The sequence below is a fragment of the Rhynchophorus ferrugineus genome, unplaced genomic scaffold (assembly GCF_030347505.1).
Source record: "Rhynchophorus ferrugineus isolate W39M unplaced genomic scaffold, kcgeb_rfMv2 rfM9, whole genome shotgun sequence".
In the NCBI taxonomy this organism is placed as follows: domain Eukaryota; kingdom Metazoa; phylum Arthropoda; class Insecta; order Coleoptera; family Curculionidae; genus Rhynchophorus; species Rhynchophorus ferrugineus.
The window spans coordinates 11559522-11584396 of NW_027472588.1; the positions used below are offsets into that span (position 1 = coordinate 11559522).

The window sequence follows — 24875 nt, forward strand, 5'->3', positions numbered from 1 at the left end:
TCCTCCAGACCGTTCTTTGTCAATGACATCAGTTGATAAAACCAAAACCGACCATTAGTATGTGACAGAGCCGCCTTATGTAACCTTTATTTATTGAAGTTATAAAATATGAAAATACGCTTGGGCAGGAAATACGATGGTGACATGGCTAAAGTGCATAATGGCACGTGACTGACTGGACGTCGATACTAGTACTCCGCAATTGTTCGACATCTGGGATAATATTTTTTGGGTATTTTGTAGGCCCCTAATCCAAGATGTAAAATTCGACATACATCAAGTTGGGTACAATACAATAAACCTAATGAATGTCGAAAATGCAATGTTGAGTATTCCGTGATAATCGTCTATATACACTAGATAACTCAATAATATATATGGTACTCGTTTCGGCTACATATACTAAAACTGGAACGATACAGAGAAGATTATCATGGTCCCTCAAATCGTGAAACTTTCCTCATTTTTAGTGAACGGATAATGCGGCTAAATAGGCAGCCTCCTCGCCCTTCCCCATCACGGGTGTTTGTGCCCCTACTGAACGTACCATATAGATATAACGTCTTTGCGCCCAGGAGGCCAACCACAGATGGCTCTTTGAGGTTAAAACTGCTTTTTTCTCCTCTCTTCGCGTTCCTAGCATCCGTCATCATGTCATAGCTTTGAATCGACTCAGGGACACTGTCGTTTCTCGCAGGGTCACTTAATGACTGCTCACTGTGGGTTTTGTGATCGTGCTCCTATTTCAGTCCACCACATACTGAACAACTGCCCACGGCTCACTCAAATTAGAACCAAGTATGGGCTGCAATATTTTAGAAATGCCTTTTTTTCTCCATAGAATATAGCCTACGCAAAATTTAGTGTTAGTGACCAAATAGCCATTACCAGTTCGGTATGAGTGTTGACGTGTGCTGTCTGGATAGAACCTCTACTTCGTTATGGTTGTGTTTGTAGTACTGTATTAGTATTAATTTTTAAATTGTACATGCACTATTTATACTTTTAGCCCCCCTGTTTGTGTTAGTAATTTTATTTATTTACTAATTTATTATTTTGTATATACACTTTGTCTGTCCCTGTCCCTTTTATAACAACACCCTAATATTATACAGTATCGAAGTGACGAAACCCGCCAAAACGACAAAGAAAGTATAAATGGTAAACCGCGATTTTATGTAGATGAACGCCGAGGCGAATTTTAAGGGTTGGATTGTTACACATTCCTTAAGTTCAAAAATATATATCACTGATTGAAAAATCATACAATCTGTTTTAGGATTCGTTGCTAGTTTGGAAATTCAATAGTTTTAACGTTGCATGTTGCCGATCGGTCGGCAAAGTTCACGAGAGACAGGAAATCGCGATTTGATAAATTAAGCCAGCTTTTTTATCGGAAAACATCTACCGTCCGAACAATTCCATGTTTAATTTTCATGTTAATCGTTTAATAATTTCATAGATTCTATCTCCGACGCAAAACTGCAAGTAATGACAAACGGCCGGGGCCGTTTTTTCCCTCGATTTAATCTTCGTAACACATGTTAACATGCACTAATAATTACTCACTTTAACGGGGCCCCGCGGGGTGTCGCTGTAAAACACCGGACAAATTAAAATATTTGTGCGCGACAGCAGGAACAAACATTCACGGCGCTCTTGATTCGAGTTGCGAGGCGGACAGTTGAAAGAACGTGATTCTCTGAAATAACTGTTAGAAATTGCACAACAAATAAATCGATAACGCCTAGAAGAGAGAAAATCGACATTTCAAATGCACACATGATTTCTTAAATCATCTATATAGTACCTCTCTACGTATATAACATTTAAATTTTAATGTAAATTTAACATATGGTCTATTCAAAGTGTTCAGTAGTACTAATACGTCATGGATATTCGTGACGTTGAGACATTGCAACGTTGCCGCATCAACTCTGAGTTTTACTTCAATTTGGATTTGACATGCCAAAAAATTCTAATTTAAATCAAATAATTAAACAGAAATGTTATCAAATATAATTTATTTTAACGTCATAGTATATCTAATACATATATTATTGAAGGACTTAAAACTACAATTAAGAAAACAGGTATAATCGTTTGTAGGATAGATTTGTTTTGTTTATATTGACCTCCTTTCCACACCGCCCATGAGTAAAGCATATTTACCTCGTCGACAATAGATCTAAAAATACTTCTTTATATATATATATATATATATATATATATCCTACTACATAGTAATCTGTTTCATTGACACAATAATCTAATATTTTGTCAGATTTTCATCGTTACATATATTTTTATTAGAGAATAGAATTAGAGATACCATTATGAGATACTATCCTCTTCTTCTGTCTACGTATCTTGATGTTAGATCTAGTATACTATTTTTCCTGAGGCGTATCTTAGACCGCCCACTCCCTGCAGTTCAGACGCTAACTGGTTAATGTGTTCGTCTAGTGTGGTTTGATAGTCCTCGCTGTATGACTCAATTTCGTCCTTTAGCGTAGGCAGATTCAAATCTAGCTTTTTGTTTTATTTTTGGTTTTCCACTTTATAACCCATAATTATTCTATTTTAAAGAACTGTGCAGACGTTTGACAAACGGACGGCTTTTACAGGCTCATTCGGTTACATGTTCGAACTTGTCAAACATCATTCTATCTCTTTTAAATACAATAGTAAAAATCTAAAGTGAATTTACAACTTTCGACAGGCATATGTTGATGACGTGATTTCACTGTTGTTCTGAATAGACTATATATATTGTTCACGTACGGTGGATTATTGTCATCGCTTTACTTTGACGCCTTCCCAGTATTTCGATGTTAGTATGGCTGCTAGTGTTTATAGATGACCATTTTACTGACGTTTGACAACCGTGACTTGTGTCTGATGGGCCAGTACATGCTCCGAAACTTGCAGTCCAATAGATTCCTTTTGGTCTAAGGTGTTTGCGCCAAGGTCGGTCAAGATGGATACCCAAGTATTAGACGTCATCTAATTGTGGAATCTCCATATTAAAAAATTTCACAGTTGGCCAGGTTTTTCTTCTGAGTGTAACCTTCTTGAACCGACTAACCTGTATTGGCTTTAATATGCTAGTGCTAGAGACATGCTTCTTTAGGATGCGGAGTCATAATTCTCGTGTGTTTAAAAAATATAAGGTAAAGATTAAAGATAGCATCTTTTTCAACTCAAATTTTATTTTGATAATTGGAAGAAAAGTATATTAATGTTTTAATTTTATAGAGTATTATCCACATCTTGTCAAATGCTTGGCTAATGTCAAAGAAGGCTGCGTTTCCATTAAAAACTAAACAAAATTTCATTTAAAAAGACACACCACTGACGAATTTTTAAAATAACAAAAAAGTAGTTCGTATATAACATTCAAACTGGTAATACTAGAAACTTGTACTAATAATTCAATTTGTTCATTCCTATTTAACTAGCAACATTTGAGAAAATAACATAAAATTTATAAATTAACTATTAGAAGACAATATAGATAAACAGAAAACCGTTCAAAATATTTGCAATACGCGTATCAGTTTTTATTTTCTTTTTATATATGTAGCTCTTAACCAGCTCATATGTCCAGCTTTTTTTGAACTAATATACGTACTTAGTAACTAACATTCTCTGGTTAGTGGGTTAACAAAACTCCAAAGATATATATCTATATAGTTTGCTCGTTTGAATTTTTATAGTAACTTTGGAACAACAACATAGACCTTTAAAATAAATATTAGAAATTTCGTTGGAGGTTGTAACCTGACATAATCATCTGTTGATAAAAAGACAGCAGAAAGTAGTGTTAATGTACAATTATCAAATTTAATGACTTTGACATTCCTCTACAATAAAATAATAGTTCCCATTTAGTATTATTGAGCTATTCAGTAAATATGAACCCTGATAATGGTACGACATCTATTCAACATTCGATGTTAGCTATATGCAGCTTATGTAGCTAATATTAACTACATCTGTGATGAGATTTGAGGATAAATTGCTACTGAAGCCCATCAAAGATTTTTTTAAACTTGTGTTGATACTACTCCATCTTATACAAATTGTTAGTTTTGGGTTCAACGATTTAAAAGTAACCATAAAGACTATGGATTCAAAGACATATTAGTATTATTGAGTTATTCAGTATTGCATTTTCAACATTAATTATTTTTATCTCACATATGCTACCAAACATTTTATGGTGTTGCTGATTCAACACAATTTCTTGCTTTGAGATATTTAAAATGACAAACAATTGTCTGTACGTCCAAAAACAATTTTAGCATAATTAATTGCAAGATTTATTGGACAAAAACGCAGCTCAAAATCTCAAGAAATGTTTATACAGCTTATCAGTTGACGAATCAACTGCTTGCAAGTGTCTACAAGCGATAGAAAAGTTTCTGTGATGTATTGTAACTGTCCATGAAAATTGAACCTATTACAACAATTTCAAGCACAAAGAAATCATGACAGACGCGGCAGTCACATCAAAAATGGAGCGAAATATACATTACCATATAGTTTTGGTATGTGTCTAGTGGTGTCAGCAGAGTGTAGTGTATTACGGGCTATTAAAACAGAATAAAACTTTTACTTCAGGTGTCTATCGACGCCAATTGAACAAATTGAGTCGTGTATTGTTGCAAAAAATCAACAAAAGCTAATAATACACGGAAAATCATCCTTCTGCGTATCAAAGCTCAGCTAGCGTTACAAGAATTAACATGGCGCCTATTGATAACCACTTGTTTGGATGGTTTGGCCGTCACACGAAGAAATCCGTGATTGCTGCAAAGCGAATATTGATCTTTTATACTTTTATATCGCCATGTTGTCAGAAAGGTGGAAAAAAGTTGTAGAAAGTAAAGCAAAATATGTTGACTACATAAAAACACCTAATATTAATATTATATAATATATTTTAAAAATTATTGTCTTTAAAAATAAATACATTTGCAATATATTGTATAAATATATATATATATAACAACTCGAATCGATTTAATGGTTTTAAGTTAAATTCTCGTAAACCTTAATGATAACCATTTAATCACCTTTAAATCCTTAGATGTTCTCTACCAAATTGAAACGTCTAACAAGGTGGGATTCGGCGTGATAGAATGGGCCGGCGTAACATAATGGATATTTCAGAGCCAGTCATATCGTGTGTGGTCAGAAAAAGCATTATAAAGAGGAATCCGAGAAAACGTTCTCGCCAGGTGTTGCGTTTGACACCCATAATTCATTTGGCGGGGTTCTTTTTCCTTTGCCCGGCGAAATGTTTTGTCAACAGAATAAAAGATACGGTTCTATTAGTGCTATAACGATATCGATGCGGGGCCATTGTAGTTCGTGATACTTAACCATAAATTTCGCTCTTTTTGCATAAGTTTTTATTTATGAATTCATCCCGGATATTTTCTGAATACGGATTACACACATTAGGTTCGGGTGAAAAATAAGTTCAGTTTATCCTAATAGATGGCTTTAGTTGTTTAACCTTTACTATCGTCGCACATCACTATCAACATCAACGCAACAACACTATCGTCGTCAATAACAGCATATACAAAAGATCTTGAGAGATCATGATCATCAATCATGACATATCTTGATCTTTCTCACTTGAGAAATACTCGACAAGAATAGTACAGTACAATCTCCATAAAGCAACATTTATGGAAGATTGCGAAAGAGGATCCCTAAAGCTAAACTGCGAAAAAAGTAGTGTAAGGATCATGAAAACTGGATACTTGATGATTGAAAAAATGTGGTACATTCCGAAGGTTTATATATGGAAAACCCCACAGGAAATCTACGATCTGATCTGCCTGCTTCCAATAGACAAGAATATGATGGTCTGGTTATAATTTTGGCTACAATATCATGATATTGAGCTGGTCTTCAAATATGCATCATTTACCATATTACTGTGGAATGGATATTTGGACATCCTCAGTGGTGCCACGGCTATATTGCAATAGGTTAAGGTACACTTACATACAGCGAAAAAAGCCTTGATATTAGGATCAATAGAATATCATCAAACTGTCCTGGCCAGCATAATCGCCAGATTTTATAACTAATAATAAGATAGAATGATATATGGGCTGAAAAGGAACGGGAGTAACAAAGAAAACTGTTTTTTTTTTAAATCTTTTTAATCTCCACCAAGAGCACAATCATTCCAACGTCACTCTAACATTTTATTACCATTTTTTAGAATGATTTGTCTTTTGTCTCATAATACAACTGTAACAAATTGCTGTACACTCAGATAACGGTCCTATTGACTTCGGAGTAAAGTGATGGATTCATGTTTCACCCATTGTCACATACCGATGCAAAAATCCGGTTTGTTACCCTTAGATATAGCCAAACGCTGCTCAGAATCATCACCACGTATTTGTACCCACAATGAACAGGACTTTGTCATAGTCAAATGTTTATGCAATATAAAACCAACACGTTCTTTTGATATCTTTACGATGTTAGCTAACTCACACAATTTCACTTTTCAATCAAAACGATTTTGGGGATTTTTTTACATTGTTTGTTGTTACCAAGACCACGCTTGAAGTCAGCAAGCCAACGTTTAATTGTTGTTTCTCATGGAGCGGAGTCCTTATAATTCTTTTCAAGCAATTGCTCCGCTTCAACGGTATATTTCCCATGAAGAAGCAATATAAAATTAAAACACGAAAATGTTGTTGATCCACTGTTTTGAAAATAATAAGAGTAGCGTCACTCTTAGCACAATCTTAGTCAACTTAGCACACAAAGTTATGATTATAAGGCCTTAAAATTTAACACATTTCTTTTGAAGGTCTCTACTAACTGAAAAAGATATGAATGTAACTAGCACCATCTATGTGTTAGGCCCGGGATTGTTCAGTTCATGTAGTAATTGGTAAGAGCTGAGAGTGGGACTAGATTTCGATCTACAACGTCATTAAAGCAATTGGGTGATGTTTTGGTACATGAATTGGACAAAATTCCATTAGACACTACTCAGATAGTCTACAAATTTATTCGACAAAACATCATATTAAAACACGATATTGTATATATATCTCAACTATTCATATTATTTCATCGCCTTTGAAATAAGATAAAATACTAGTTAACATATGTGGCAGTTAAGTTTGTACATTTGTTTGTATATAATCACATAAGCTGCTAGGGGAGTAATATAAAAAGCTACTAAATAAATAAGTTAAAAATATTGACCTAAATTTGATATTAAATACCTTTTTATAAATATTTTTTATTAATCCTATTTTATTAGTTTGATTATTAACAAACAATTTGTTTTTACAATAAGTTCAATCTAGGTATATATCTAGGAGGACCCATCGGCCCTGTCTTAGTCTCTATTGTAATATTATTTAGGACTTGTTGTTACATTATTGTTTTTCTTTTAAATGCATTTTACTAGGCTACACTACAGTGCACTACACAAGACCAAATAGTTTGCTTTTTTTGAGTATATGTCCTGTTCTAGTATTACCAAGAGTTGTATTACTTCGGTATTGACATAAGAATGAAGTTAATCATCACGTCTTTTTGCAATTATCTTGATTTAGTGACTGACAGTTGGTATATGGAGGTACCTGTGTAAGTAATGAATCCTTTATTATCTACAGTACTTTCCATGACTTTGTGCTGGAAAACTTGTATTGCATTTATATTAGTTTTTGTGGAACATCCACAGAATTTAATTCCATATATCCTTATCGATTTCAATATTTGCTTTTATAACATCAGTTTATAGTATACTGATAGTTGTGATTTTCTTCTAATTAACTAATATATTTTTCTATATTTTAACACCAGTTCTTTCATTTCTTTTTTATGTGTTAAATGTTAAATGTTTGTTAAATTTTATTTTCCGAGTTTGGATCCAATTAATCTATTTGACTAGTGATTAGTGCTTAATATAATTATGTCTATTGTTAGCAGCGTAACTTTTTATTTCGCCGACTTGCCATTCTCGCTTTAAACAACAATTCCCGATATCGGAAAGCGTTTATCTTCCGACAACAAACTACACGTCTACCTGCACCGGGCCAATTAAAAACGAATGCAATTTTTGCATTGATACGCTTCCGGGTTTCGCGGACACGAAAATCCAATTTACTTGCAAGTTACCTAAACCAAAACTAAGCGAAATTACGTTAGCTCGAACGAAATCCCATTCGAAATTCGTCGAAGGACGTATGCAACTTTTGATTTGTTTACGTAATTCGATTCAGATGCGAACTTATACGCGTATCATAAATTTGTTTAATTAGGAGCGTATTGGCTCGTCTCGGATGTATGGTACGTGTGTGTGTAGAGCTCCGTACGTGGAAAACCCTTTTAAATGAAGAAAGTTACAACGGGACAAATTTATATCAATTCTGTTTTAAGTGAATTAGGGGTGAAAAACACCGGATCAAAGATTTCCGAATTTATTTGCCGATTGTAACCCGCAATAATTAAAGAATCACTTTGCTGTATCGAATTTGAATAGCACAAATACCATAAAGATATAAAAAATTATATAGTCTACTTGCCATCTAGGTTAGAAAATAGCCCTTATTCCGATACATAAAAAATATGATAAAAGATACACTAATAATTATAGGAAGATAACACGTCAATTGAAAAGTCCCCGGCCTACCATAATAAAACACATTTTTTTGGTAAAATTAGTTTTTTAATTCAACATAGTTCCCTTCAGCGGTGATTCAAGTTTTCGATACCATTTTTGTAGTACGATTTGTCCTTTGCTTCAAAATAGGCCTCAGCGAAATTCGGCGATCACCTCTTCATTCGACAAATATTTCTCCACAGTGAGCATTCTTTTGATATCTGAGAACACGAAATAGTCGCTGGGGGCCAGATCTAGAAAATACAATAGATGAGGAAGCAATTTGAAACCCAATGCATAGATTTTTGATATGGTGCATTATCTTGATCAAGCAGCACTTTCTATTTCTCCAAATGCAGCTATTTCTCCGCGATTTCGTCCTTTAAACAGTCCAATATTGCTATGTAATAGTCAACAGCGACTATGGCCCTTTATTTTTCAAGGTAGTCAATGAAAATAATTCCATGCGCATCCCAAAATACAGATTCCATAACCTTGCCAGCTAACTGTTTTGTTTTCCCACGCTTTGGAGCGGGTTCATCATGAATGAGCCATGTTTCATCCATTGTCACATATCGACACAAAAACTCGGGTTTATTACCATTGATCATCTTCAAAGACTGCTCTGAATCAGCAACTCGTCGTTCTTTTTGGTCAAAAGTGAGCTCACGCGGCACCCACTTTGCACAGGGCCTTCTCATACCCAAATATTCGTGAATGATATGACGTACACGTTCAGTTGATATCTTTAAAGTGTCTGATATTTCATACAATTTCAATTTATAGGCATTCAAATTCAACCTCTTTTGGGCGCCCACAGCGTTCACCGTCTTCGGTGCTCATTTTACCACGTCTAAACTTAGCATACCAATCCTTGATCATTGATTTTCCTGGGGCAGCGTCCGAAAACTCGGCATCAAGCTAAATTTTTTCTTCAACTATATTTTATCCCTTCAAAATGTCCTATTTTATCAACACGCGAAATTCCTTTTTATCAATTATGTGTTTATCAATTATATAATAAATGTGTATTATGGTTCAGAATATATATAAACTTTTAATTAAAATGTACGAGAAGAAAAATAATACCAACAGTTTTGCATATATTGCAAATACATTTAGCAAAATTAAGTGATTAAATGTAGTTTTATCAAGAAAGATGTATACAAGTAATAAGAGAACAAACTAAGAGTAAATATAGTAATATCAAAACGACTTTACAAGGAAACATTATATCGAACTAAACAAGAACTAAGCATAAAAGGTAAATAGGCTCTCTAATGAAATTCAAATACATTACTCAGATATACAATTGTTAATTAGGTGGAATAGGTCTTCGGGGAATACTACTAGACAGAAAATGCGCCTAAAGGTCTACCTATACTAATGTGGAAAAAAGTTAAATGTAAATATAATAAAAGAACTCTAACCTATAAACTATTGTGGCTGAACCATTAATTTATACTTCCCGTTCTTCGATATTATATGCTTTAAATGTACTATAATGTTAAAATAAACTATTATATAACATTTTTGTTTAATTATTTTATATAGATTAGAATTTTGTTATATATCAAAGCCAAAATGTACTAAAACTCAGAGTTGCTGCGGCAAAATTGAGACGTTTTGACAGATCACGAGGTACACAGCTGTTTTAAATTGACTGTTATTAAAGCAGGACAGATATGGTATAAAAATATAGAAAAAGTAGACGATTTTGCAGATAATGTACCGATAAAAATGATAGGCCGGAACACCTGCAGAATATCCCAAATAAATTGAAAATTATATTGAAGATGAAGAAAAGCAAAAAAATTACATGGAAATGGGAAAACTAAAAGTAGTTATCCAAACTGAGGTGACAAAAACAAGCAGTGTAAGCAAGAAGAGTGAGCTGAGTTTTCTATCTCAGCTGATGCAAATGGAATAAATAAATACATGGGGCAAGAGATAAAAGAGACACTAAACAAAATACACCTATACCACTTTGTAGTAAAAAAGTTTTCTTAATTACATACAATATATTTTCTGTACTTTGTTTTCAGTTTGAGGGATGTTTTTTTTTGACATTGCCTCAACTGCTAACTGCCAAAATACTAATAATCAATCTACTATAAACCGTAACAATATTATTGTAATGATGGATTTCATAATATTTTTATTACAATTGTTGTAGAGTATAATTAGGAGTGCTTCAGAAGGTAAAATTTGTTACACAAACACTTCAAGATAAAATATAAAATCATTGAACAGGTTCTATTAAATTTATATTGATATTAATAACATTTTATAATTTCTGAATAATATATATAGCCAAACAAACCAAAAGGTTATTGTTAATTTAACATCAGAGTATCATTTGAAGTGTTTCAATGAAAAACCCAATTTTGGTTTTCGATGGTTATTAGTACATCAGTGGCAGTTTTTCATTTCATTTAGAGTATCCATCCATCCTTAACCACTAATTTTTGGTATCATTCAAATATCTTCCTTGAGTGGATCAAGATTCGAGCATAACAAATAGCATTAGTTTCATATGTCGATGAGATAATGAGACACTAATTTTAATCTAATTAGAGCAGATACTTTTAATTTCTTATTTAATTTAAAAATAATCAAGATTTTGAAATAGATAGACAATAGATTTATATAGCCGCAGTTAAAACTACACCTCACAAGGCGCCGTGGCTTAGTTGGTTAAAGCGCCTGTCTAGTAAACAGGAGATCGTGAGTTCGAATCTCGCCGGGGCCTAGTTACACTTTTTTCTTAATTCCGCAAAATATAATATCTAATAAGGTAAATAGTAATTTTACATATAAAACCAATGCAATTTATTTAAGACATAGGTGGTTATTTGCAACATTCTCACAATTAGAAGATTAAAAATAAGTATATCACCAATTATTCAAATGTATATATAAACATTTTTATCATAAATTAAATAAAATATCCATGATTGTTTTAACATTTTTGGAATTTCATGTCAACTATCAGAGTTATAAGTTGCATAGATTAATTTTATTCAAAGTTATCATAGTTGTCTTAATATTACAAATCGTTTTTTTTTAATTCTCATAAAATCATTCGAACATTACAATATAATATAGGGACAGTTTCCGAGGGCTTAACAGAAATTTTAAAAACAGATTCAGAAACAGATTCGCGAGAATGTCTAATATAGCTAAACATACTTTTGGTTTAAAATTATCATTAAAATTTCTATCAGTTGTATTATTTAGTCTATTTTTATAAATGAAATACTAGTAGTTACATTGACAGAAAATAACTACATTATATTTTATAATTACGAGAGAGTCGGAGGTATAGGAGCAAGAATAATTGCCAGATTAATTTCTTTAATTTGAGATTTTACAGAAAATTACTTGTTGTTTTTCTATTTTTGTGTATGATTAAGGAATTTTATACATATTGTATTCCAGGATATGAAAGTGTAACTTGCTCTAACCAAAAACAGTGAAAAATTAAATACTGATAAACTTAAGTGAATATCTTCCGAGCTCCTAGATTAATACAGGAGGGTTTGTTCTTCGCATCTTTGCAAGACCGGATGGTTATAGACACAAATGAGGAAGAGAGCACTAGTTAACGAATATGTAGTTCCTAATTCTAATTTAAATAATAAGTATTTCATCGTGGCTAAAGCACATAATTAAGCTGAATTATATAACATCTGTTTATTCATAGATCATTTACCTTAACGGATAGTAGTTCAATATCGGAATCTGCAGAAGTTGTTCCATCTACAGTAGAATCTCCACAAATAGATAGAAGTACAAGTTTAATATTTTTTCCAAAGAAAATAAATTGAGAGGTTTCTTCACAAATTATTCTGAAACTGGTAGATATGAACCAAACAGTACAGAAAACACCAAGAAACGGTTTACATGTTACAATATTGCAATAAAGAATTTTTATATATACTTATGCATAGAATAATTCTTAAAATAATTTAATGTTATATCTTTATTATTCTGTTACTATTATTATATTATGTTATCTTAGTATATTACAACTGTCATAATTTAAGGTTCTCATTCATTCTCATATTTTATGTCAGCAAATGCCAATTCTTGTTAGTATAATCACTTGTAGGAAGCATCCCCACAGAACATTGCAATAACAAAAATAATAATTATTATATATGTTTAGTTAATAGTTTGGTTTGATATAAAAGAAATTTTGATACTGAATGAAAGGTACATGATTTACATATGTTACGTTATAATTTCGTCTAAAATTATATTATTTCACTAATTTAAAATATGTCGTATTTGGTAAACATAGAAATTGTCAGATTAGATATATTATTTATTATAGATATATTAGTATTTTTTCATATGGTTTCAAAATATTCCATTTGAATGTTGATATTTTAATACCTTTTAACCGACTTCAAAAAAGAAGGAGGTTCTATGTTCGGCTGTATATTTTTTTAATGTATGTTCGCCGATGTCTCCGTCAATTATAGACCGATTATCAAAATTCTTTCAAAAACCGTGCCCTTCCGAGGTGGTCCCATTAGAACCAAGTTAGGAACAAATGAGGGGTAGCGGAGAGGGAATCGAGGGAAACCCTCAAATTTCAAAGGCACGTACAATATTTCCACATATGTTTTATATAGAATAATTAGATATTTGAGTATAATGTTATGACGAAAAATAGGAAATAAGTTCAGTATAAAAGCTATTCAGTTTGCTTTTTAAGCATTAACCATATCATTTTAGAAGTCGTAGAAACATTGTAAAACTGTTTCTATGATGTAATAGTTAGAACGTTAAGTTCGCATGCGAAGGTCGCGGGTCCGATTCCCAACAGAACAGCAACTTTCTTTTTTTTAATTTGGTTGGAATATGTGTCTAATCACCTAGACTAGATAGTGAATCCCAGTGCCTGAAACATTCCTTATTTTCAATCATTGTATCTTTAATACTATTTTCCACATACGGGCTGTACTTTTACTTGGGTTATCCATTGTAATACTTCATAAAATTTATTGAGTAAATATCTAACACTAAAAAGAGAAAAACTAAATATTTTTACAAAAAAAAATTGAACTGACTTCAAGAAATAAATAAGGAACTGACTAAAATGTAAAAAATAATGAAACTTTGACTTTCAACACAAAGAAAAATGTTTTAAAATATGATATCTACATAATAGTCGTTGTAATAACTATATAAAAATTAGGGCGAAGCTCTCAAACAATACGAAAAGAATAATATAATGTGTGATAAAGACAAAATTAAAAAGGAAAAAAACAAATCTAATTTAATATAAATATTTCGGCACGGTACCGACTTTAAACTGATTTTTATTTACTTATTACAACGATTATTGCATACACATTTTATTTTAAAACGTTTTTTTTTGTGTTAAACGTCTAAGTTTGATTATTTTTTACATTTTAGTGAGTTCCTTATTTATTTTTTGAAGTCGGTTCAATTCTTTTTTCGTAAAAATATTTTTTGTTAACTAAAATACGTTTTTTAAATCTTCGGCTATAAATATCCACGCTTAGGGTACCTTCTTTCGATTAAGAGATACAATACTTGGTTACACCTTTCTATATGGTTATTACCTCCTATGGGTCTATATTCTGTGATTAGGACCTCCTTGAGAATAATCACAAATTCTAGACCTTCAGGAAAGATTTTGTTCTCACAATCTTAGATGAAAAAGCAATTATATTATCTCATCCAGTATAAAGTTTCCTAATCAATTTTAAGAGTCACATTTACTTTGGTTTATGTTGAATATCGCCTGACATTTTTTCATAATTTTTGTAATAATATTTTCATTGCAAAAACAGGCTTACAGTAACCTCCCCAACTTTATTGGTCACCTAAAATGTCAATAATATAGCCAATGTAGAATTAACGATTTAGTGCAAGAATAAACCAAACGACCAACCGAAAAGTATAGGGGTCAGACAAAATCAATATGGAATTGAACTTTTTCGCATGCAGATTATTAACTCCGAGAACCACACCAGGTAAAAAAGGTATTATTAGATCTCACGTATCGATAGTAGATCATATCAACACCAATGCATCCGAGATAAATATAGGGGCGGTCCTCCTTAATGGAAATAAAACCAATAAATCCATTTTTCTCGACGTGCCAGATTATTAAACCATATCCGTCCCTATCATTATCTCGCATCTCAATCGGAACCGCAGTGCAAATAGTCTCCTGCTATTCGGTTTCTTTCCGTCTCGCCAACAACAACAACGGTCCCATTTAAATACAATTAATTCTGATTGCGGCCTGCTCAGTTATAATTATAACGTTGACTCTTGAGTTATTGCGATTTTAAATACCGCGTTACGCTATCGAGTCGCGGGCCATTGTATTGTCGAGATTTGACAGGGAAATATTATTAATGACGTTTTAATGTTATGCATGTTTAGCTGCGTTATAATCATTGTGCTTTTCTGGAGATGTTTTGTTCTGGACGTCAAGAACAATGATATATTATGGCGCTCAAAAATGACAGAGAATGTCTCGAGAAGTAATACCATTCGGTAATCACTCGGCCTGGGGAAACGGGGGAGGTAGGCGGCTCGCTAATAGACTGGCTAACTCCGGACAAGCAAGCCAACAGGCAAATATTTGGATTCCTCAATCGCAGCTTGAGGAATTAAAACAATCCGTCTTCCAAGCGGTTCATGCCCGTGAATGGACACTAGACCCCTCAGATCCCTAAACATCATGTCCTGGAATGCACAATCAGTACGCAACAAGATGGAGGAACTTGTCGACGTACTGACCAGTCACAACATCGACATATTTCTGCTCCAGGAAACATTCCTCAAACCATCCATCCGTTTTTCGATACCGAATTATAAAATCTACAGAAACGATAGGACCGCTGGCAATGGTGGTGGAACCGCAATTTTAATTAAAAAGGGAATCCGTCACTTCTTATTACCGTCACAACATACGAACAGTTTTGAATCAACTTCCATCTCAATTATCCTATCAGACAGGAAAGTCAAAGTCACTTCTATGTATCGGAAATGTACGGATTATAACCCCTCCGAATTCAAGGCCGTGTTCAACGGAGACGTAGACAAAATTATTGGCAGCGACTTCAACGTACACCACCCTTCGTGGGGCAGCATCCGAACTAATCAGGCAGGGGTTGATATCGACCGACTGAGCCCGGATCTGGGTCTGGGACTGATAATCCCAGCAGAACCGACACACTAATACAACCTGAACATACTTACATTAACAATTGATTTCTTCATAATTCAAAACACACAAAACCCCATTAACGTACCAGTTCTCGATGAAATGGACTCCGACCACCGCCCGATTACTCTGACGGTGGGAGACTTCCAGATGATCGAAACCCCGTATGGAAAACAAACCCGAAAAACAGACTGGATATTATTTCAAGAGATCCTACTGAAAATAGGTCCAATCCCCAAAATAAACAACCGCGAAGAAATCGAGGAAGCAATTACCAAGCTCACAAATTATATTCAAAATGCTCACAAATAGGCAACGGTCACAATTCTATCTCCGCAAGGCAATTACAACACAGCATTGCCGCCAAATATCAGGGAATTAATTCGCTATAAGAACAGACTCCACAGAAGAGCCCGTGAAACCTTAGACCCCGACGTTAAATGGAAGGCGAACAGGCATCCAGTCCAGAGAGAGGAGAAATGGGACTCACTTCTCTTCAATCAAAGACTTGATGCGCCCGCAGACATATGAAGAATCTTAAAAAGTCCAGCGGGGAAAGTCAAAAAAGACATTCCCCCCTGAAATCTGAAGGGTCAGGTAATTTCGCAGTCTCAGACAGCAAAAGTGCCACTCGAAACAAAAAAGTCATCAAAGAGGCCAACAATCTAGGGAAAATAGCGCCTCCAAACTATCTCCAAAACCATCTAGTTTCACCAAAGGTGTTACAAAAAATCATCAGCAATCTTAAACCCAAAAAGGCACCTGGATACGATGAAATTTCAGTATTACAACTCAAAAAGCCCCCACACAAGTAGCTCTCGGAATTAACCAACATCATAAATTCCATCATGCGGCTGCAACACTTCTCAAAAATTTAAAAACATGCACAGATAGTCGTGATTCCGAAAAAAAAGAGCAGATTCTTCGCCTTCAGACTACAGGCCCATCAACCTGCTAAGTTCAATGTCCAAGAATGCTGAAAGAGTGATCCCTTTTGCACTCAACCGGTTCACTAAGCAGAACCATATCATACCAGATGAACAACACGGGTTCAGAGCCATTCATGTGCACATCAGTCCACTATACTGGCCGCAGACATTCACTTCGCTATGAAGAAAAAGCACAAGCTCTGCGCGGTCTTTTTAGACCTAACAAAAGCGTTTGATAACGTTTGGCACGACGGCCTAATACACAAAGCAATCGAACCAGATTTATACGAAGACCTGATAATTTTACTGCGTTCCTTTTATCGGATAGATCCTTTCAAGTAAAGATCGGTAATACATTCTCCAGTCCTAAATCAGTCAAAGCAAGAGTTCTACAAGGTTCCCCACTAGCTTCAGAATTATTCAGCCTCTTCATGTCAGACATCCCAATGAAGAAAGATGTGGAAACTGCCCAATACGCGGATGACACAGCTTTCTCACCAGTTCCCGTTCTGTAGATGCCGCTCAGAGAAAACTTCAAATTCAATTAAATGTCACAGTCCAATGGTGAAATTTCTGGAGGTTGCAAATCAACCCCCAAAAAACCCAGTCCATACTCTTTCACAATCAGAGAGATATCCGCGCCTACCAGTTGAGAGTGGAAAAAGTCTCGTGGCGACAAAAAGCCACATATCTCGATCTCATCTTTGACCGTAGATTCCTATGGTCATCAGAGATAAATAAAGCAATTTCCAAAGGCTACAGTGTCGCCACAGTGCTTAACCCTCTCATCTGTAGATAAAGTAAATTGTCTCCGATGATTAAAGTTTTGCTTTACAAGCTGGCCATTTACAAGCTTATTTAACAAATGTTTGAATGAATGTAATGTTGAAAGAACAAAAGTAAAATCGAAAATAAATCGAATTAAAAATATTGAAAAAGAATATAACGGCCATGTAAAATACAATTTTGCGAAAGATCACGTCGAGGTCACCACTTTAGGGTAAATGATGTGGCTCGGTGAATGGAGGTAAAACGAAATGAAACAGTGGTGTTTACATTATGTGACCGTTATTTATTGGCAATATAAAAAATGTAGAAAATACAAAATAGATAAAACGGATGGCAGCAGAGTTACCTGGAGACGAGGCTTGGGCAATCGATGGTGGCACGTCTAAACCATGTTTCACCTATGTTTCTGGGTATTTAGTAGACCGTTATTCCACTATGTAACATTCAACATGCCTCAAGGTCGCTTCATAGGTAAGCTATTTGTTGCTTTCTAGTTTAGTTAAAACGTATTTTAAATCACCTCTAATGGTTCTATATTTTCAACCTTTGTTGCTTTTCCTATTTTTCCTGCTGCATCTTTATTTGAACTACCCATTGTAATACTTAAAATAATAACTGCGCAAATTATTGGGTAAATATCTAACACCAGAAGAGAAAAATAACTTATTATTAAAAAAAAAGAACCGACTTCAAAAAATAAATAAGGAACTTACCAAAAAGTAAAAAATAAACAATTTTAGATTTTTAACAAAAAAAAAACGTTTTAAAATAAAATATTTACATAATAATCGTTGGAATAATTAAGTTTAAATAAACAAGAATCTTATTCAACTTATCTACTACACATATTTTATATTCTACTATATACACATAATTTAGCTTTATACCTACCTAAACCTAATTAACATATATATTTACAATTTTATTTTAACTATTACTAAAAAAAGAGTGATTAGTTTGCAGTCGATGCCAAACCCAAACAGTTACATTAAATTGGATTTGTTTTGTTCCTAATTTAATTTAGGGTATATGACATATAATTATATTATTATCTTAATATTCCCTGGAGTCGGCACCGACTTAAAAGTGATCAGTTGGTAATAGTTAAAATAAAATTGTAAAAAAATCAAAGTTTGGTTATTTTTTACTTTTTAGTGAGTACCTTATTTGTTTTTTGTCGATTCAATTTAGAAAAAAAATATTTTTACCATTTTTAACCAGAAATCGGAAATGAAGGAAGGATGAACTTAGTCTTTTATACTGCTTGGAATCTGCTTTACGCATTAGGCCCAACAATAATCACTCGTAATGCCTTTGTCCCAAAATCTTTGGTATAACTTTTCGATTTGTACTATGTCTTAATGTAGCTGCTCATTTCGCCCAAGTTTTGTGGGAAAAAAGCAAGATCTGAATACAGAAAATGTATTTTGAGGGACATGGGAGCGCCATCTTATGGTAATTTGGCAATAGTCGATTATGTACTTGTACTCTTTTTATCGAGAAAGTTGTGAACAACACTTTGAAACAATGCCCATGCTTCTGTTTCTTCAAGTGTTAAACATTTTGTAAGCTTTGATTCAGACATTAGTTTTCAAGTATCAGTTCCGAAAAATATTATTTGCTTCATCGCTAGCCGATGATGAAGACAATTTCCTTAAAGTAATTCGTGCATTTATACCTGTACAATTAGGTAATGCATCATGCATGATGCATCAGTCATGAGAGTTATGTTGAGCTACATTTACATGCATCCCACCAAGAGCTGAATATCTCTAGGCTTTCTAAGAATGTTTGCCCAACAGTTTTTACTGAAATAATTGTATCAAATTATGTTTAGTATTTGAGTAATGGGTAATAATAAGCAGCGATGTGTTATTTATCAAAACAAGCAAAGTGTTAAAATAACAATTGCCGGTTTTTAACATATAGTTACCAAACTAATATTTTGAAGGATTTTGCAGACGTTTGACAACTCGACAACTTTCGTAGACTGATTCAGTTACAAGTTCAAACCTATCAAACAGCATCTCTTTTAACTGGAATATTTTGAGAAGCAAAATATGGCCTGATTCTAAAACGGATTTACAAATTTCTGCAAGCGATACAGTAAATATCTTGATGACGTGAGTTCACTATTATTTTGAATAGACTACAGTTTAGGTTGTTTAACAGTTTTTTTACATTAATACGTCACATGCGAGCACTTAATATAATAGAGACAATCTTACAAATTATATTAGATGCTTCCTGGTAATTTACTACCGTTTTCAAGGTGTTGCACACCAGTTAATAGACAATGAAGGGCGGGCCGAGACAAAGTGATAACTATTCTTTCTGATCCGGACGAATGACCATGAATTAATAATCGCTTCGTTAAACAGGATAAAATTTTAATATGGTAATTTTCTCCGAAGAAATGCGTTTATAATTATCGCCGTTTTGTTCGTTCGATGCTCATAAGAGAATTACAAAAATTATAAGGAACAGGACCTGTCTTTGTTAACAGTTAAGTGTTTTTTCTCGACTAATCAATCTTTGTTATTTTGGGCATCGAATAAAAAAACCTGATTAATAAGGACATTGTGTAGGTTTTTTATTATAAATGGTTGCGTTTGAATGGACTTTTTGTAGCCAGTTCGTTATGTACAAAAGTCTAATTAGATTTGTCATAATTCTTGTTCTTTCATGTCACAGAAATTCTATGGGGCTACTATTATTTTTCATTAAGTAGATTGTTGATTGAATTTACTTTGTTTTTGAATAGGGTTCATCAATATATATATATATATATATATATATATATATATATATATATATATATATATATATATATATATATATATATATAATTATTAATTAATTGTTTAAATTTAATTTATTGCATTTAGTAGAATGTCAATCCAGTCACTGTTATACGTTTTATATATTGGGTATGGGTACACCGTCATCTACTCTTGGAGCTTCATTTAATACGAAAGGCATTATTGGAAGTAGCTTTGTAGTTTTTGTTCAGGAAAACAGTCGCATTCAATAAGAACTAGATGAAAAGTGAAGTAATACTTTTCAGGAACCGCAGTAATATCCTCCCTGAATATGTTGTCCGTTATTATTTCCCTTTTTTAGTTTTTTTATTAATTCGTGCTATTGAGCCCTTGTTATCAACACTACTCCAAATTCAAGCGTGCCCTTTAGACATTTTAAAAATGCCAGTTGTTTTATTTTACTTTTCGGTCAGCGCTAGTATATCCAACATAATTCACTCAAATTCTTCCTACCTTGCCTCTTCTTTACTTGCAAATCCTCATACGATCTATCCCCATCTTTCACACATGTCTCATTTTTGCTAGTTTGTGATCCCCTTTTCACTCTAATCCTTGTTAAGATATGTATTATAATATATTTTTGTTTTCAGCTTTGAAAAAATTGTATAGAGGTAAATTATTTAAGCATCTTACATACGGAAACATTTGTTACAAAAAAAACTACCACAATAATTGCAAATAATATTAATGGAGTGAGTTAAAATGTTAATTGTTATGCCAATTAACATAATGTTAATTATATTAAAACTAAGACCATTGAGATATCGTATCATTCGATCAATAAGCAAAAATAAAAGAGATCTTGTTAACTTGTAGGAATACAAATTATAGTATACTAAACTAACTAATTTAATTAATTTATTGAATTATCTTTAATAAAATAAATCTTAGATATGTAAATAATAAGAGAAAAAATATTAAAATCAATATAAAAACTTGTTAAAGCCCAAAACTGTGGGAGAACCAAACAAAAGAAGGTAATTTGGAAGTCCGAGTCAATCTATTTTATTCTATCTAAGTCAATCTAAATTAATTCATATGTTTAGATATAAAACTTTTAGTGAAGAGCATTTTCTAAGTTGAACTGGATTGAACATTTCTCTTCACGAAAAATTCTTCTTTTTGAGAGGTCGAAAGGGTATTTTCAGGCTATTTATATGGTAGCCATTTTCTCTCCTTTTATAGTCTGCCCAACGCATGCAAACATCTCAAAACACTTAATTCAGTAACTGCTAAGTTCTCTGAAAGTTCTGTAACAGTTTGAGCTGGGTTTTCATCCCAATAAGCGTTGTAATTCATAGTCTTATTTTATTAACACCTATACACATTGAATAACTCAATAATAATAATAATAATAATTTAAGGAATTTAGTTTAGTTTTTAGAATTTACTTAAGTTAGGTGAGGTTGTTTAACAGTTGCTTATATTGTTTCTTCGTTGAAATGACTACAAGCCTTTAAGCACGTTATTTTATTAATATGTTTGATATCAGTTTGGCTTCCGTAAGAAATACCGAAATAACAACTAAATTAACAAGAACTTAAACGATAAAAAATATTGCTCCGCTACATTTCTCAGTATATCTCAGGCCCTCGACAAGGTGTGGCACACTGGACTGCATTTTAAATTGAAGAAGCTTTTGGACACGGGGATCTAATACTAGCCACAAGAAACCTCCAACTTCATCTTAACAAAGTCGAATTGTGGTGAAAACGTGGTGCATCAAAGCAAACGAGACAAACTCTACCCATGTAACATTCACATTTTGTAGAAGAACATGTCCCGCAGTATAGTGACATAAGGCAAACAGCATGCTTGATAGGGTGCAATTCTAAATATCATTAGATAACAAGGTTTCGCTATATAGGTCAATACTTCATTTGGTCCATTTGGACATATGGTATTGAACCGTGGGATGCAACTAGCAAATTTAACATAGCTATACTCCACTGGTTTCAGAATAAAGTGTTACGAGTCACCGTCGATGCCCCATATTACGTCTCCAACAAACTGATTTAGCGCTATATTACCATAGAACCCATAACGACTGTGACTCGAAGTATTAGTGCGAAGTACTCTGAAAGACTATTAGTGCATCCCAATGCACTCTCCAAACAGTTAAATGTGCGCGATGACAGTGTAGTGCATAGGCTCAACCGTAAACTACCATATGAACTGATTAACAAACACACAGAGTGGGATTTAATAATTTCTAGAATAAGTTAGAATAGTCTTTAGGTAAATTAGGATAGACTTTAAAATAAGTTAGAATAGTATCTAGAATAAGATTTAGATTATAAGTTGTACAGCAGATCACTTACTGAAGCGATCTTCTGCGTGTCAGGATAGTTATATCATATAACGGAAACCATATAATAATACTTATTGCCCATGGGCATACTGTTGAAGTTCTAAGAGATTAATAAAAATAAATATTGGATATTGTTGTGTTAATATATCAAATATATTTTTTCTGTCTAAGGTAATTTATAACTTCTTACCAATATATGTTAACAAAATATCCAAAACGAATTCGCGGAAAATTCGGTTAATGTAATAAATATAAAACGAGAAAGAATAACAGCTAAAATAGTCATTTATATCTCGTAAAAAGCAGGGAACGTAGGAGAAACATAAAAGTCATCTCGAAACTAACGATTCATCACCAGATCAACATTCACTAAAAGCGATCGAATCAATTTGCTTTATCCATTCGAAACTATAACCATATAGACCGAGTAATTTCCATATTCGTCGAACGGGGACATCAAAAAAGGAACGAGAAAGAACGACAATAGGAAACGCCAGTGAATGATGATTCAACTTTTCGCATAAAACGAATATTGACGTGCGTTTGTTGTCGAAAATTGATTAGTACGAGCCGGAGCCGACGGCACGCCGAACGACAAAAAGACGTCGCCGTCATTTTTAATGACTCACTTCAGTACGCCCCGATAAGTTTATAAAACTGCAATGTCATAGCGTCGTCTCTGTCCGTGAAACTTACCCACTAAATAAACTTCCAGGCTAATAGGGATAATAACAGATGTGTATCTCTGGATAACAAGGCAGTTCATTACTCATATCTTCCGAAAATGTGGACCGCAGGAGTTTCATAACTTAAGGGGATGCTGGTGACAATAAAAGATCACGATATTCGAGACAGTAGGCTTGGGACAAACTGCACCATAATTACAGCAACATATATATGTGAAACTAATACTGACTGTTTTTGATTTATAATCACTTACTTTTATAGTTTTCTTAAATTATATTTTGTTATATTTTAAATCTTACGTTAATGATTGAATTTTGGTCAATTCAAACTACCTGTACATGATCGTTCCTAACACTTTTGAGAGCTCATGTAGTGCATATTTACGTCACTGTAGCTTATTTCATTGATCACCTTTATATAGCCTACAAATTAATTTAAAAAGATCTACAATAGATGGTGTTACTGTGTACTAAATTGCAACGGGAATATATGTAATTAACTTCATGTTGAAACCTCACTGAGAGTTTTCACTTTTCAGTGCGTGTAATTTCGACGAAGCGTCAACAAACACAATTTTCAGTGCATTGAAAATGTCAGTTTATACCGAGTAAATTTTATATGTGGGGAATTTTATTTTTTTACTCCAATTTGAAGGAAAAAGGCGGGTTAAGGTTATCGGATGCTGTGTGAAGCTCATAGTAGCCGTGGTCGATCGAATGCAACCTGTGAATACTGGTTTCAACATTTCAAAGGTGGTGATTGTGACACCGAAGTCAAAGAGCGTTCAGGACAGCCAAAAAAATATAGAAAACGACAATTTGAATGCACTACACGATGAATTGTGTGCAAATATGTGCAAAAAATGATCGAAATAGTACAACGCTCTACTACATGTTGCACAACCATTACTAAACTGGGAAGTGCTACTCCACCCGCCGTATTCTCCAGACCTTCCTCCTTCTGACTACTACTTGTTCCACATATGAGCCATCACCTGTCTGAGAAATGATTCACTTCTTATGAAAATAGATATATAAGATAGCCTAGAAAGATAAATCGCACGTTCGTGATTTAATTCCTAAATTGCCTGAGAGATGGGGAAAAGAAGCGGCTATCGATTAGCACTTTAAAACATATTATACCGATTTTTCACAATTATGTTTCAAATTTAAAAAAAAAATCCTTTATATACAATGTATAGGCCTATATATAAGTGAATGCTCGATCGATGTAAATAAAAGGCCGTCTCGGGTGGCTAACATCTACCTGTTCTAAATGAAGAATTCTATGCTAAGTTAATTGTGTTATTTTTGATATCTTAAAATCAAACTCTTTTCCAAAATACCTTTTTTAAAAATATCTCTTTGAACTACAAACCAATATTTGAATTTGTTTTGGGGGTACCTACTTTAATGTGACATAATAATCAATAATCAATATTAAGTTTGCACAGATA

At 33.3% G+C, this 24875-nt stretch overlaps 1 non-coding gene and 1 pseudogene across 1 annotated transcript; both read left to right on the forward strand.

Annotated features, from left to right (window-relative positions):
- The first annotated feature begins 380 nt into the window (after positions 1–380).
- On the forward strand, positions 381–468 carry LOC143203287 (uncharacterized; annotated as a pseudogene).
- A 10872-nt stretch (positions 469–11340) lies between these two features.
- On the forward strand, positions 11341–11414 carry TRNAT-AGU (transfer RNA threonine (anticodon AGU)). The gene has a single exon. It is a non-coding gene; the product is annotated as a tRNA-Thr (tRNA).
- Positions 11415–24875: the final 13461 nt, after the last annotated feature.